Source organism: Ochlerotatus camptorhynchus, unplaced genomic scaffold, assembly GCF_037179485.1.
Source record: "Ochlerotatus camptorhynchus isolate MF236.1 unplaced genomic scaffold, CSIRO-AGI_Acam_v1.1 ptg000136l, whole genome shotgun sequence".
Taxonomy (NCBI): domain Eukaryota; kingdom Metazoa; phylum Arthropoda; class Insecta; order Diptera; family Culicidae; genus Ochlerotatus; species Ochlerotatus camptorhynchus.
The window spans coordinates 1,477,429-1,493,103 of NW_027040626.1; positions in this window are offsets into that span (position 1 = coordinate 1,477,429).

Here is a 15,675-nt window from a genome sequence, read left to right on the forward strand (position 1 = left end):
ACCAACTACACTTCGACACCGAGACGCCCGCTATACAGCATCATGGAAGCCCCCGATCCTCCCGACATGGTCCAGTTTGCATCCCGTATCAACTTAGTATCCTGCCATCAGAGTCTCGGTCCCGTTGTCGGGAGTGGAGAGGGGGTCTTCCAAACAGTGAACACCGGCAAGTACTCAAGCTTAACAACCTGCTCGCTCCCTGATGATCATTCACTTTCTAGTGCACCCGATTACCAGCGTTGCGTGACCTCGTTCGACGACTGTGGGGGCAGTAGTGGAACCCCATCAAGACATCGATTTCTGTCGGTTTATTACCAAAACGTCAGAGGTCTACGAACGAAAACATCTGACTTGAAGTTAGGATTATCCAGCTGCGATTACGATGTGGTCGTTCTCACCGAAACGTGGCTCCGGCCCGATATAATCGATGCGGAGTTAACATCGGATTACTCGCTGTTTCGATGTGATCGTAGTGAATCAACAAGCAACTTGTCGAGAGGCGGGGGTGTGCTCGTTGCAGTAAAATTGAGTCTGCACTGTACCGAGGTATCTTTAACCGACTGTAGACAGCTTGAGCAAGTCGCTGTGTGCGTGAAACTACCAAACCGGTCTCTGCACATTTTCGGTATTTACCTTCGTCCGAATTCTGATCCTGCGTTATATTCCACCCACTCTTCCGCTGTTCAGTATGTTGCTGATCGATCGGCGGCCAGCGACATAGTCTTACTTCTTGGGGATTACAATCTCCCTCAGCTGCAATGGACCTTCGATGAAGATGTCAATGGATACCTGCCTGCGAATGCCTCCAGCGAACAAGAACTCGTACTTACCGAATCCATTTCTACATGTGGTTTGGTTCAACTAAACTCAATCTCAAACCCGAATGGCAGGCTACTCGATCTGGCTTTTACGAACGCTCCTGACGATTTTGAAATATCGCATCCTGTTTTACCACTCTTGCCTATCGATCCTCACCATCCGCCGTTAGAACTTCAAGTTGATGTACATAGATGTGTGCACGGTCCAGCAAACGCTCAGTCGGACTCTATTGATCTGGATCTTAGGCGCTGCGACTTCGAATCTCTCAATGCAGAATTTTCATCGGTTGACTGGGAGCAGCTTCTTCAGGGGCACTCTGTCGATGATATTGTTCTTCTGTTTTACGACAAGCTTTACGAAATTCTCCACTTGAAGGTCTCTCGACGCCGCCCTGCTATTAGTGGAGCCAACAGGAAGCCCTGGTGGTCCATTGAGTTAAGAAACCTGCGCAACAGACTGCGTAAAGCACGTAAACGATTCTTCGCTAACAAAACCATTGAAAACCGAGAATCGCTTCACCTTGTGGAACTGTCCTACAAAGAGCTCGTAGCATCAAGCTACCATGAATACATGCAGAGGCTGCAATCGAATTTGAAACAAAACCCATCAATGTTCTGGAGGTTCGTGAAGCAACAAAGGGCAAGCAATCGTGTTCCGGACAATGTCAAGTACGGTGACGCTTTGGCCTGCTCTTCTGAAGAGGCAGCTAATCTTTTTTCGACCTTCTTTCAAAGTGTGTTTAATGCGGAGTCGCCCCAACCTCACCCGGGTTGTTTTCAAAATGTGCCATCCCATGATATCCACCTTCCTTTTTTCAATTTTTCTCGTGAGGAAGTGTTGAGAGCGTTAGCCAAACTAGATGCGTCGAAAGGAGCCGGAGTCGACGGTTTAACTCCAACACTGCTGAAGAATTGCGCCGAGTCTATAGTTAAACCTTTGACGATACTGTTCAATCGATCGTTAAATGAAAAAACATTCCCAGGTTTATGGAAAACTGCCAAAATGATTCCTATCCACAAATCGGGTAGCGTGCGGCACGTTGAAAATTACCGCGGTATCTCGATTCTCTGTTGCCTGGGAAAGCTCTTTGAATCCTTGGTCCACGAGGTCTTACTGTCTGCAGCAAAAACGATAATTTCGGAATACCAGCATGGATTCGTTCCCCATCGCTCTGCAACAACCAACTTATTATGCTACACCAACGTTTTGTTTCGTGAGATTGAAAGCCGGAATCAAGTGGACTCTGTATACATTGATTTTTCGAAAGCATTTGATACTGTTCCGCATAGCTATGCCGTGGAAAAGCTGAGACATATGGGTTTTCCCGATTGGATAGCCGACTGGCTAATGTCTTACCTGACTGGTAGGAAAGCATTCGTCCAGGTGAACTCAGCACGATCCAGGACCTTCTACATTCCATCTGGATTTCCACAAGGGAGTGTGTTAGGTCCATTGATCTTTGTGCTCTTCATCAATGACTTGTGCCTGCAAATATCTTCTGGAAAGTTGTTTTTTGCCGACGACCTCAAAATCTTCAGAGTCATCAAGTCTGTTTTGGACTGTGTTGCTCTGCAGATTGACATCGATGCCCTTTCACGATGGTGCAAGGAAAATGGAATGTGCGTGAACATCAATAAGTGCAAGGTGATCACTTTTAGCCGTTGTTGGATTCCCATCAATCATCTTTACAATATTGATACTGCTCCGCTGGAACGTGTGCAGTCTATCCGTGATTTAGGAGTTATCATGGATTGTAAGCTTCGATTCAACGAACATATATCCACCGTTACTGCCAAAGCCTTCTCCGTTCTTGGGTTCATTCGCCGCAATGCATCTCAATTCACCGACGTGCACACATTAAAAGCCTTGTTCTGTGCTTTAGTTCGAAGTATCCTGGAATATGCTGCTCCCATTTGGGCACCGTACCATACATCTCAGGTGATCCGCATCGAATGTGTGCAGAAATCATTCATTCGCTTTGCTCTTCGGCACCTACCGTGGAATGATCCTGTCCATCTACCTGCATATCCAGAACGATGTCAACTAATTGATCTGGAACTGCTATCGGCAAGACGGCTGAAATTGCAGCGGCTGGTTATATTCGATATCGTCCAGAATAACGTCGACTGTTCGGATCTTCTCCTGCAAGTATCACTGAACGTTCCACAGCGTCAGCTGCGGTACTCAGCACTTATCGCAGTTCCCGCACATAGAACATGTTATGGTCATAACAACCCGCTCAGTTCTTGCCTCAGAGCTTTCAACAATGTTAGTGATTTGTTTGATTTTAATGTGTCCAAAAATTGTTTTAAAAATAGGATTAAAAACATAGCATAAGTTAAACTAGTCTGTACGACACTGTCGAAGACGAAGAACAAATAAACAATAAACAAAGAAATGTACTATGACCATACAATAGACTTTATTGCATTTAAAATAAATCGTAGTTTCCACAACGATAAAATAACTAAGGAATTTATTGTTTCTGCAATAGGATCTAAGGTAAATTAGGAAATCTACAATATACCAAGGGGGTTGTTATGTATCATAAAAAAAAAAACACTTTTGCCCGAACAAACTTGAGCCATTAATCATTAACTTTATTGGGTTTTTACAGTTGAAAATTCATACTATATGCGACGTATCGTTGATCTATTGCTATAACAATATTTTAAATTAACTTGTGTGATATACAAACAATAAGAACTATTGTTGGCAATAGACTTTGTTGTGAATGTATTATATTTTATGGTAATTGTATGGTTATTTTTTTCCGGGACGATAAAGGCACGCACAAAGCTGAAACATTTTGCTCCGCGGTAAGTGTTGGCAGCTATTGTGAGCAAAGAAAATCACGTTGCCAAAACGTCTGACAACATTTCTCCAAAAATGCCGAGGAAATACGCGGTGAACGAATATTGCTCGCGGACATTGCAGAAGTGATGTTTACTATATAGATACTATAGATTCCATAGATAAGCGGAGGAAAAGCATAATGTAGCCAAACGAACTGTCAGTTAGTGTAGCCAAACGAGCATGACGTCATCATGGTGTTGTTTCAAGGAGAAGTATTGTAATATTATGAGCACAAAACGCTTTCCACACTCCACATTCCGATTTATTTCGTGGACAACGGAAGAAGGGAAGATACAGCAAACCATTCCTCGATACATTGTTGCAAAGATTTGCTTTGCACTTCATTTTGAACTTTTACGCACGAAACAAAACAAAACTGTGCCTCCGCTTATCTATGGAATCTATAGTATCTATAATGTTTACATCTCACTGCTGTACACTCTGTACTAAACCACCGTCCTCAGTTTGAATGAAACATCAGACCATTCAAATCGAAACATCGAAATCGCCTTTTCGAATGACAGCTGCAACCGGATGACGGTTGTTTTGAAATCAGATGATTTTCCTCTCGAATACAGGATGAACATTGTTATAAAAAGGGATAGGGCCTTCAGTTGGAATGCGTAATGCTCTGTGCAGAATGATAGTAATCTTAAATTGAAATTAATACGGTATTAGCTCAGCCCCTTAACGCAAATCATTCCAAACGATGATGTAAATAATTCGATCGAACGTCATTTGTTGCTCTGAGCAGACAAACGAGGTGGAAGCATAGCCATCGCTATCAGAGGTGGTACGAGCATTGGTAAAGGGTGGAAACTGGAAATTGTTTATTTCGTGACACATCATTCTCTGTTTGATCGTCAAACAGTATAGTTCGGCTTTTGCTCGCTCTGAAGAGTTGTTCGAAAAGTTCGTGGCGATAGTGCTCGTGCTCTCTCTCTTTCGCGGTATTTTTTGTGTGTGTGCGTGTGTGTGCAGTCCGATGGCACAATTGGTCGCGAGGATGCCTCTGCGACAAACGAAGATTTCGGCGACGCTGCCGAAATAGAAAATGCTGCTGAAAGGTGCGCGGCAAGAGTGAAGCTACCACCGCTGGTAGTGAAAAATGCCCATCTCAACGAGCTCATCGCGGATCTAGCGTCGCTGGGCGTCAAAGCCGAATTCAAGTTGGACAGAGTCGGCTCCGTACGAAAGCGGAGTATGACTTGGTCATCGCCCACCTGAGGACTTCCAAGGTGGAATTCTTCACCCATGACATTCCCGGTGAGAAACCATTCAAGGTCGTCATCAGGGGTCTACCGAACTTGGATCCGAAGTTGATCGAAGCGGAAATCAAGAACCACTACAAGCTGGCCCCAGCTGCCGTCTTCTGGATGACAAGGAGGGACGAGAACGTCAAGAAATATCCGGATTGCCTTTTCCTGGTGCATTTCCAGAAGGGAACGGTGACGCTCAATGCGTTGAAGGCCATCCGCTCCATCAACTCCATCATTGTTCAATGGGAGCCATACCGGGGCGGCCGTCACGACGTCACCCAGTGTCAGCGTTGCCTGAATTTCGGGCACGGCACCCGAAACTGCTACATCAAGCCGCGCTGTGGCAAATACGCCCAAAATCATGTTTCCTCCGAATGCGTTGTCGACGAGTCGGAAACGTGCAAATGAGCCAACTGTGGTGGAGCTCATCAAGGGTCCGACAAACAGTGCCCCAAACGCGAGGATTTCAAGTGGATCCGAAAGCAGGCGTCCACAAGAAGTCAACCAGGACGGAAGAAGGAAAACATTCCGACATTCAGGGTGGAGGACTTCCCGCCTCTTCGTGCTACGCAACACGGTCAAGCAAATCCACGGGTGTAATCCAGCCCCCGTCAAGAAACGTCTGGTGCCTCAGCTGGACAAAGCTCTCCATCCCCCCTGGATTCTGGAGACAACCACCAGCACAAAACGCCAATCCCGATCTCTTCTCTGCGGATGAGCTGATGAAGATTTTCGTCGACATGACCAGCGCTCTTCACCAGTGCCGCAACAAGCCTGAACAGATCCAAGTGCTCGGTAAGTTTATTATTCAGTATGGTGTCTAAACCGATAACTGTCGTCACATGGAACGCATGCTCTGTAAGAGCAAAAAGACTCGAGCTTGCTGACTTCCTCCACAAGCATAGTATCGACGTGGGCCTCCTAACAGAGACCCATCTTAAATCCGGTGACAGTTTTTGGTTGCCTGATCACCACATTATCCGGCTTGATCGTATCGACTCCAGGGGGGGGGGGAGGTAGTGGTGTTGCGATCATCATCAAGAAAGGAATCAAGTTCTGCACGCTGCCGCATATCCGAACTTCTATCATCGAGGCCCTTAGTGTGGAGGTGGAATCACCAACCGGAAACGTCCGGTTCATCGCCGTATACTGCCCTCGTCAGTGTGCTGCCAGCAACGGACTAAGGATGAAATTCAAGAACGACCTCACCGCTATCACTCGCACGAGCTCCCGATTCATTGTTGGGGGCGATCTGAATGCTCGTCACGAAGCATGGTGCAACTACCAACGGAACCAGAATGGACGTCTGCTCTTCGACCACTCGCAGCATGGGCTGTATACAGTGCAATTTCCGGATGAACCGACATTCATCTCTCCGGCGGGAAACCCTTCCACGCTGGATTTCTTCCTGACGAACTTCGGGCTATCCAAGCCGGTGGCAATCAGCGACTTAAGCTCCGATCACCAACCGGTGGTGGCTGAGGTCGGCATCAACATAGCTCCTGCTCCAATCCTACGAAAAGACTACCACCACGTAAACTGGGTCCAGTTTGGACGTGTGGTTGACCGGAACATCAACGAAAATCCGCCGCTTGACACCGTAGAGAGCATCGACCGGGCTCTGGAAGGACTCCACCAGGCCATATCCGTCGCTGACGAGACATGTTCGACAAGTTCCTGTGAGGAGTAAGTTTGTTGCTATTGATTCCCACACCCAGTTACTGATTCGTTTGAGAAATGTGCGTAGAAGCCAATTTCAGAGGACTGGAGATCTGAGCAAAAAACATGAAATGGCCGATCTGAATGGACTCACTCCGAAATGAAAGTTTCGGGCGTGTTGTCCAGAATCTGGATGACCGCTCCCGTCCATTCTGGAAGGTAGCCAAGGTGCTGAAAACTCATCCCAAACCCATTCCTCCTCTCAGAGTCGGAAATGATGACAATCGGCTCATTACCCCACAAGAGAAAGCAAATGCGATTGGAAATCATATTGCTACATCGCATTTGCTTGGCTCAACTATCCAAAGTCCGCTCGAAAATCAGGTGACGCAATGCGTACAAAACTTGGATGCCTCCGCTTGTGTCGTCCCTCCGGCAGAAAATATTACAGTGGAGCAGATTTGCTCAGCACTGAAAAACACCAAAAACATGAAGGCTCCCGGGTTTGACGGTATATTCAACTTGGTATTGAAGAAGCTGAGCACGAAAGTGTACTCGCTTTTGACTGCTATCTTCAACAGATGCTTGGAACTGCACTACTTTCCAAGTATCTGGAAGATAGCAAAAATCATACCAATCCGCAAACCCGGTAAAGATCCATCACTACCTTCCAGCTATAGACCAATCAGCCTCCTTTCAGCGCTGAGCAAATTGTTCGAGAAACTAATTCTCAATCGTTTGGTGAAGTTTGTCGAGGAGAACAACATTCTCCTACCTGAACAGTTTGGGTTTAGGAAAGGGCATTCCACAAATCACCAGCTAGTTCGGGTGATGAATAACATTCGAAGTAACAAAGCTGTATCCAAGTCCACAGCCATGGCATTGCTAGACGTTGAAAAGGCGTTTGACAATGTTTGGCATGACGGACTTGTGTACAAGCTTTGTAACTTCAACTTTCCACCACATCTTGTAAAAATCACCCGTAACTACCTCCAGCAAAGGTCGTTTAAGGTATCGTTGAATGGTTGCAATTCAAACACCTTTTCCATCCCAGCAGGTGTTCCGCAAGGTAGCCTGTTGGGCCCTTTGCTATACAGCATATACACTTCCGACATTCCTCCCTTGGGCAACGGTTGCGTGTTCTTCCTGTTCGCAGATGATACCGCTATAACCGTCAAGGGAAGGAGGCCTCGTGAAATAACAAACAAACTTCAACGATGCCTTGACGCCTTTGCTGATTATGCCAACACGTGGAAAATCAAAATCAATGCCTCCAAAACCCAATCAATAATGTTCCTCCATCGACAATCTCCCAAACTAAAACCGGCTCCCTCTTGTACTGTAATAATGGATGGCACAAGGGTTGAGTGGTCCACCGAAGTAACATATCTTGGTATGTTATTTGACGAAAAGCTCCTTTTCCGCTCGCACATAGATAGGGCAGTAGTTAAGTGTTCCAATCTAGTTAGGTGCTTGTATCCACTTATTTGCCGCAGATCTCGTCTCTCTAGGGTGAACAAACTGGCTGTCTACAAACAAATCATTGCGCCTGCGATCTTCTACGCAGCTCCGGTGTGGGAATCATGTGCACAAACTCACAGGAACAAAATACAGGTAGCGCAGAACAGGGTATTGAGGATGATCCTAGATCCTCCTTTCGATACCCGCATTTCCGACCTCCATCAAGAGGCTAACATCCCGAAAGTAGATTTTCAAATTAACGAAACTAGGAACAAATTTGTACAGAAATGCAATACATCAGAACATGCTTTGATAAGCAATTTGTATATAGTAGGTTAGGTGTATATAGTAGTTGTAGATTAGTTGTAGCTGTAAATAGTAGTTTTAAGTAGTCTCCTTTTTCCAATTCAAAACAAACCAATCCCACTAAGGTGGTCATACTTTAACAGGCCTGATAGGACTAGGAACAGTAAATAATAATTAAAAATTTCAAAATAACTAAAGTTGAAAAGACGCATCTGTGTCACTTGAAAATTCATACAAGTAAACCAAACAAATACAAGAAATATAGATCATTCAAAGTCAAAAAAAAAAAAAAAAAAAAAATTGTTTATTTCGTGACACATCATTCTCTGCTTGATCGTCAAGTTGTATAGTTCGGCTTTTGTTCGCTCTGACGAGTTGTTCGAAAAGTTCGTGGCGATAGTGCTCGCGCTCTCTCTCTTTCGCGGTGTTTTGTGTGTGTGTGTGCGTGCCCCGATATGGGGAAGCATCGCTCGCGAAGCCCGGTGAAGGACAAGAACCCCGGTGAAGGAAGTTCAGGTGTTCCTACATCCAAAAGGTTTGCTGTTCTCCCTATGGATGTGAATATCCAACCAGCTGTGACGGAAAAACGCAGCAAGAAGAGAAAGAAGAATCGGGGCCAGTCCGATGGCACAATTGGTCGCAAGGATGCCTCTGCGACAAACGAAGATTTCGGCGACGCTGCCGAAATAGAAAATGCTGCTAAAAGGTTCGCGACAAGAGTGAAGCTACCTCCGCTGGTAGTGAAAAATGCCCATCTTAACGAACTCATCGCGGATCTAGCGTCGCTGGGCGTCAAAGCCGAATTCAAGTTGGGCAGAGTCGGCACCAAGGTGGTGCTCCGTACGAAAGCGGAGTATGACTTGGTCATCGCCCACCTGAGGACTTCCAAGGTGGAATTCTTCACCCATGACATTCCCGGTGAGAAACCATTCAAGGTCGTCATCAGGGGTCTACCGAACTTGGATCCGAAGTTGATCGAAGCGGAAATCAAGAACCACTACAAGCTGGCCGCCCCAGCTGCCGTCTTCTGGATGACAAGGAGGGACGAGAACGTCAAGAAATATCCGGATTGCCTTTTCCTGGTGCATTTCCAGAAGGGAACGGTGACGCTCAATGCGTTGAAGGCCATCCGCTCCATCAACTCCATCATTGTTCAATGGGAGCCATACCGGGGCGGCCGTCACGACGTCACCCAGTGTCATCGTTGCCTGAATTTCGGGCACGGCACCCGAAACTGCTACATCAAGCCATGCTGTGGCAAATGCGCCCAAAATCATGTCTCCTCCGAGTGCGTTGTCGACGAGTCGGAAACGTGCAAATGCGCCAACTGTGGTGGAGCTCATCAAGGGTCCGACAAACAGTGCCCCAAACGCGAGGATTTCAAGTGGATCCGAAAGCAGGCGTCCACAAGAAGTCAACCAGGACGGAAGAAGGAAAACATTCCGGCATTCAGGGTGGAGGACTTCCCGCCTCTTCGTGATACGCAACACGGTCAAGCAAATCCACGGGTGCAATCCGGCCCCCGTCAAGAAACGTCTGGTGCCTCAGCTGGACAAAGCTCTCCATCCCCCCTGGATTCTGGAGACAACCACCAGCACAAAACGCCAATCCCGATCTCTTCTCTGCGGTTGAGCTGATGAAGATTTTCGTCGACATGACCAGCGCTCTTCACCAGTGCCGCAACAAGCCTGAACAGATCCAAGTGCTCGGTAAGTTTATTATTCAGTATGGTGTCTAAGCCGATAACTGTCGTCACATGGAACGCATGCTCTGTAAGAGCAAAAAGACTCGAGCTTGCTGACTTCCTCCACAAGCATAGTATCGACGTGGGCCTCCTAACAGAGACCCATCTTAAATCCGGTGACAGTTTTTGGTTGCCTGATCACCACATTATCCAGCTTGATCGTATCGACTCCAGGGGGGGGGGGGGGGGGGGGGTGAGTGGTGTTGCGATCATCATCAAGAAAGGAATCAAGTTCTGCACGCTGCCGCATATCCGAACTTCTATCATCGAGGCCCTTAGCAAAGATAAATACTAAGATGAAACTGTCGGAAGAAAAACTTTCTATTTTAGTGTCCTCTTTCACGGTCCCTTTCATCCAATGAAAACCCCCCGTATGCAAGGTAACTTTGTGGTTTTGCTGCCCCCTCGGTAGAGATGAAATTTTGCGCTCATTTTTATCAAAACAATCACACCAAAATCAGAGATGTCCCATTTTTTAATTACTCGATTAACAACTAATCGATTATTTTTTGTTCGCTGTGCTGCAATTTTCCACCAATGATAGTGCACCCCATGTTTGAAACGATCGGTGATGATCCTCTGGAGATATTAATGCTTATATCGGCATGATATAACCGATTACACATATTTTACTTTTCGGTTCGTTAATCGATTAATCGATTATTCGAATGAAAATTGGCCATCACTAGATGAATGTGAAACGTCATTTCAAATATAAGGACCATACATAAATAATGATACAATTTGAAAGGGACCGGGGCTAATCACAAATTACGTCCCCACGGTAACTGAAATAAACACGAGTGTTCACCGGTTGCCCTTAGTGTCGAGGTGGAATCACCAACAACATCGTCAGTGTGCTGCCAGCAACGGACTAAGGATGAAATTCAAGAACATCATTGGGGGCGATCTAAATGCCCGCCACGAAGCATGACGGAACTATCAGCGGAATCAGAATGGACGTCTGCTCTTCGACCACTCGCAGCATGGGCTGTATACAGTGCAATTTCCGGATGAACCGACATTCATCTCTCCGGCGGGAAACCCTTCCACGCTGGATTTCTTCCTGACGAACTTCGGGCTATCCAAGCCGGTGGCAATCAGCGACTTAAGCTCCGATCACCAACCGGTGGTGGCTGAGGTCGGCATCAACATAGCTCCTGCTCCAATCCTACGAAAAGACTACCACCACGTAAACTGGGTCCAGTTTGGACGTGTGGTTGACCGGAACATCAACGAAAATCCGCCGCTTGACACCGTAGAGGGCATCGACCGGGCTCTGGAAGGACTCCACCAGGCCATATCCGTCGCTGACGAGACATGTTCGACAAGTTCCTGTGAGGAGTAAGTTTGTTGCTATTGATTCCCACACCCAGTTACTGATTCGCTTGAGAAATGTGCGTAGAAGCCAATTTCAGAGGACTGGAGATCTGAGCAAAAAACATGAAATGGCCGATCTGAATGGACTCACTCCGAAATGAAAGTTTCGGGCGTGTTGTCCAGAATCTGGATGACCGCTCCCATCCATTCTGGAAGGTAGCCAAGGTGCTGAAAACTCATCCCAAACCCGTTCCTCCTCTCAGAGTCGGAAATGATGACAATCGGCTCATTACCCCACAAGAGAAAGCAAATGCAATTGACCACTTTGTCAAGCAGTTTTGGCGTGACTTTCTACCAGCGATTTCACTAAACTGGACCAACTAATTTATATATTTTTTTTTAATGAAACGCAAAAATATTGGCTACTTTTCTCGTGTTTCTAGAAGAAAAAATCTCAAAATAATGTTTTATTTCAAAGTTCGAGTGGTAGTAAACGTCATTTTAACTGCTCGAATGAAGTGTTAATTAACCATTTTATTCAAGTACTTAAAATGACGTGTAATACCACTCGAACTTTGAAATAAAACATTATTTTGAGATTTTTTCTAATAGAACCTCGAGAAAAGTAGCCAACATTTGTGCGTTTCATAAAAAAATATAAATTATTTGGTCCAGTTTTGTGAAATCGCTGGTAGAAAGTCACGCCAAAACTGCTTGACAAAGTGGTCAATTGGCAACCATTTTGCTACATCGCATTTGCTTGGCTCAACTATCCAAAGTCCGCTCGAAAATCAGGTGACGCAATGCGTACAAAACTTGGATGCCTTCGCTTGTGTCGTCCCTCCGGCAGAAAATATTACAGTAAAGGGTGATACGGTCAAAATTTGGTCAATATCAACTTGACGTATTTCTTTCAATTTTGCATTTAAAAAACCTGAACACCCCTCACTTTGAAGGTGTGTGTGTGTAGAATGTTGCTCCTATTTTGATTTTGGAATTCACTCTTCAGTTGTCAAAATGCCGTCCAAGAAAGAAGAGCAGCGTATCAAAATTTTGCTCGCGCATCGCGAAAATCCGAGCTACTCGCACGCAAAGTTGGCAAAATCGCTAAAAGTTGCCAAATCAACCGTTACAAATGTAATTAAAGTGTTTGGGGAACGTTTGTCGACAGCCAGGAAGTCTGGATCGGGGGGAAATCGAAAATCGGAAGCCGCTGAGACGACAAAGAGAGTTGCCGGTAGTTTCAAGCGAAACCCTAACCTCTCTCTCCGAGATGCCGCAAATAAGCTGGGTGTATCGTCTACAACCGTGCATCGAGCCAAAAAACGAGCCGGACTATCGACTTACAAGAAGGTAGTGACTCCAAATCGCGATGATAAACAAAATACGACGGCCAAAGCGCGATCCCGGAGGCTGTACACGACGATGCTGACGAAGTTTGACTGCGTGGTAATGGACGACGAAACCATCAGCCAACTACAAGCAGCTTCCGGGACAGGAGTTTTATACGGCAAAAGGAAGGGGAAAGGTAGCAGATGTTTTCAAGCACATGAAACTGTCAAAGTTCGCAAAGAAATATCTGGTTTGGCAAGCCATCTGTACCTGTGGCTTGAAAAGCAGCATTTTCATAGCTTCCGGGACTGTCAACCAAGAAATTTACGTGAAAGAGTTTTTGAATAAACGTCTGCTGCCTTTCCTGAAGAAACACGGTTGTTCCGTACTGTTTTGGCCGGATTTGGCATCTTGCCATTACGGTAAAAAGGCCATGGAGTGGTACGCCGCCAACAACGTGCAGGTGGTTCCCAAGGACAAGAACCCTCCCAACACGCCAGAGCTCCGCCCAATTGAGAAATACTGGGCTATTGTCAAGCGGAACCTAAAGAAGACCAAAAAAACTGCTAAGGGCGAGCAGCAGTTCAAGGCAAACTGGCTTTCTGCGGCGAAGAAGGTGGACAAGGTGGCTGTACAAAATCTGATGGCAGGGGTCAAGCGTAAGGCCCGGCAATTCGGATTTGGAAAAGCGGAAGCCTAACTGAATATTTTTCCTGAATTTTATACTAATTGAACTTGAAAAAGAAATTTAATTTGATTTTTTAAATAAACGATTTCACCGATTTACACGCGTTTTCCCTTGACCAAATTTTGACCGTATCACCCTTTAGAGCAGATTTTCTCAGCGCTGAAAAACACCAAGAACATGAAGGCTCCCGGGTTTGACGGTATATTCAACTTGGTATTGAAGAAGCTGAGCACGAAAGTGTACTCGCTTTTGACTGCTATCTTCAACAGATGCTTGGAACTGCACTACTTTCCAAGAAGGTAGCAAAAATCATACCAATCTGCAAACCCGGAAGGATCCATCACTACCTTCCAGCTACAGACCAATCAGCCTCCTTTCAGCGCTGAGCAAATTGTTCTAGAAACTAATTCTCAATCGTTTGCTCAAGTTTGTCGAGGAGAACAACATTCTCCTACCTGAACAGTTTGGGTTTAGGAAGGGGCATTCCACAAATCACCAGCTAGTTCGGGTGATGAATAACATTCGAAGTAACAAAGCTGTATCCAAGTCCACAGCCATGGCATTGCTAGACGTTGAAAAGGCGTTTGACAATGTTTGGCATGACGGACTTGTGTACAAGCTTTGTAACTTCAACTTTCCACCACATCTTGTAAAAATCACCCGTAACTACCTCCAGCAAAGGTCGTTTAAGGTATCGTTGAATGGTTGCAATTCAAACACCTTTTCCATCCCAGCAGGTGTTCCGCAAGGTAGTCTGTTGGGCCCTTTGCTATACAGCATCTACACTTCCGACATTCCTCCCTTGGGCAACGGTTGCGTTTTCTTCCTGTTCGCATATGATACCGCTATAACCGTCAAGGGAAGGAGGCCTCGTGAAATAACAAACAAACTTCAACGATGCCTTGACGCCTTTGCTGATTATGCCAACACGTGGAAAATCAAAATCAATGCCTCCAAAACTCAATCAATAATGTTCCTCCATCGACAATCTCCCAAACTAAAACCGGCTCCCTCTTGTACTGTAATAATGGATGGCACAAGGGTTGAGTGGTCCACGGAAGTAACATATCTTGGTAAGTTATTTGACGAGAAGCTCCTTTTTCGCTCGCACATAGATAAGGCAGCAGTTAAGTGTTCCAATCTAGTTAGGTGCTTGTATCCGCTAATTTGCCGCAGATCTCGTCTCTCTAGGGTGAACAAACTGGCTGTCTACAAACAAATCATTGCGCCTACGATTTTCTACGCAGCTCCGGTGTGGGAATCATGTGCACAAACTCACAGGAACAAAATACAAGTAGCGCAGAACAGAGTACTTAGGATGACCCTTGATCGTCCTTTCGATACCCGCATTTCCGACCTCCATCAAGAGGCTAACATACCGAAAGTAGATTTTCAAATTAACGAAACTAGGAACAAATTTGTGCAGAAATGCAATACATCAGAACATGCTTTGATAAGCAATTTGTATATAGTAGGTTAGGTGTATATAGTAGTTGTAGATTAGTTGTAGCTGTAAATAGTAGTTTTAAGTAGTCTCCTTTTTCCAATTCAAAACAAACCAATCCCACCAAGGTGGTCATACTCTAACAGGCCTGATAGGACTAGGAACACTAAATAATAATTAAAATTCAAAATAACTAAAGTTGAAAAGACGCATCTGTGTCACTTGAAAATTCATACATGTAAACCAAACAAATACAAGAAATATACACACTTAAACAGAGACCCTGAGTTCGGTAAATAAAATTACCGTCTTAGATCGGTAATCCTAAAAATTACAGATGTTTCGGTATTTTCTCGCTATATTGCTGAAAACTGTAAATAAAATTACCGAATTTCGGTGATTTCATTTCAATTCAACGAAAACGGTAAAAAAAATACCGGCAGATCTGTAAATCAGTTTAATCACTGACTTCGGTGAAATATTTTACTGAAGTTTCGGTAAACAAAGCGTTCCATTACCGAGTTCGGTAGCTTTCACAGCGAGAAACGTCAAATCCGCCGTAATGTGTTTTTGACCTTTAAAAAAAAGTGTGTAAGTGGAAGATGTTATGAAAAACAAAAAGTGAAATGATGGAGGCTTTTATGGACCAGCTGCAACGCATAAAGATGAGCAAATCGTAGATATTTTCCGTAAGTAATGGTATTTCGTTATATAAATAAACACCCATTGTTACAGATGGCCGATTTTTTCTGTCGGTCGCAAGTACCAGGCTATGTTACTTGACTGC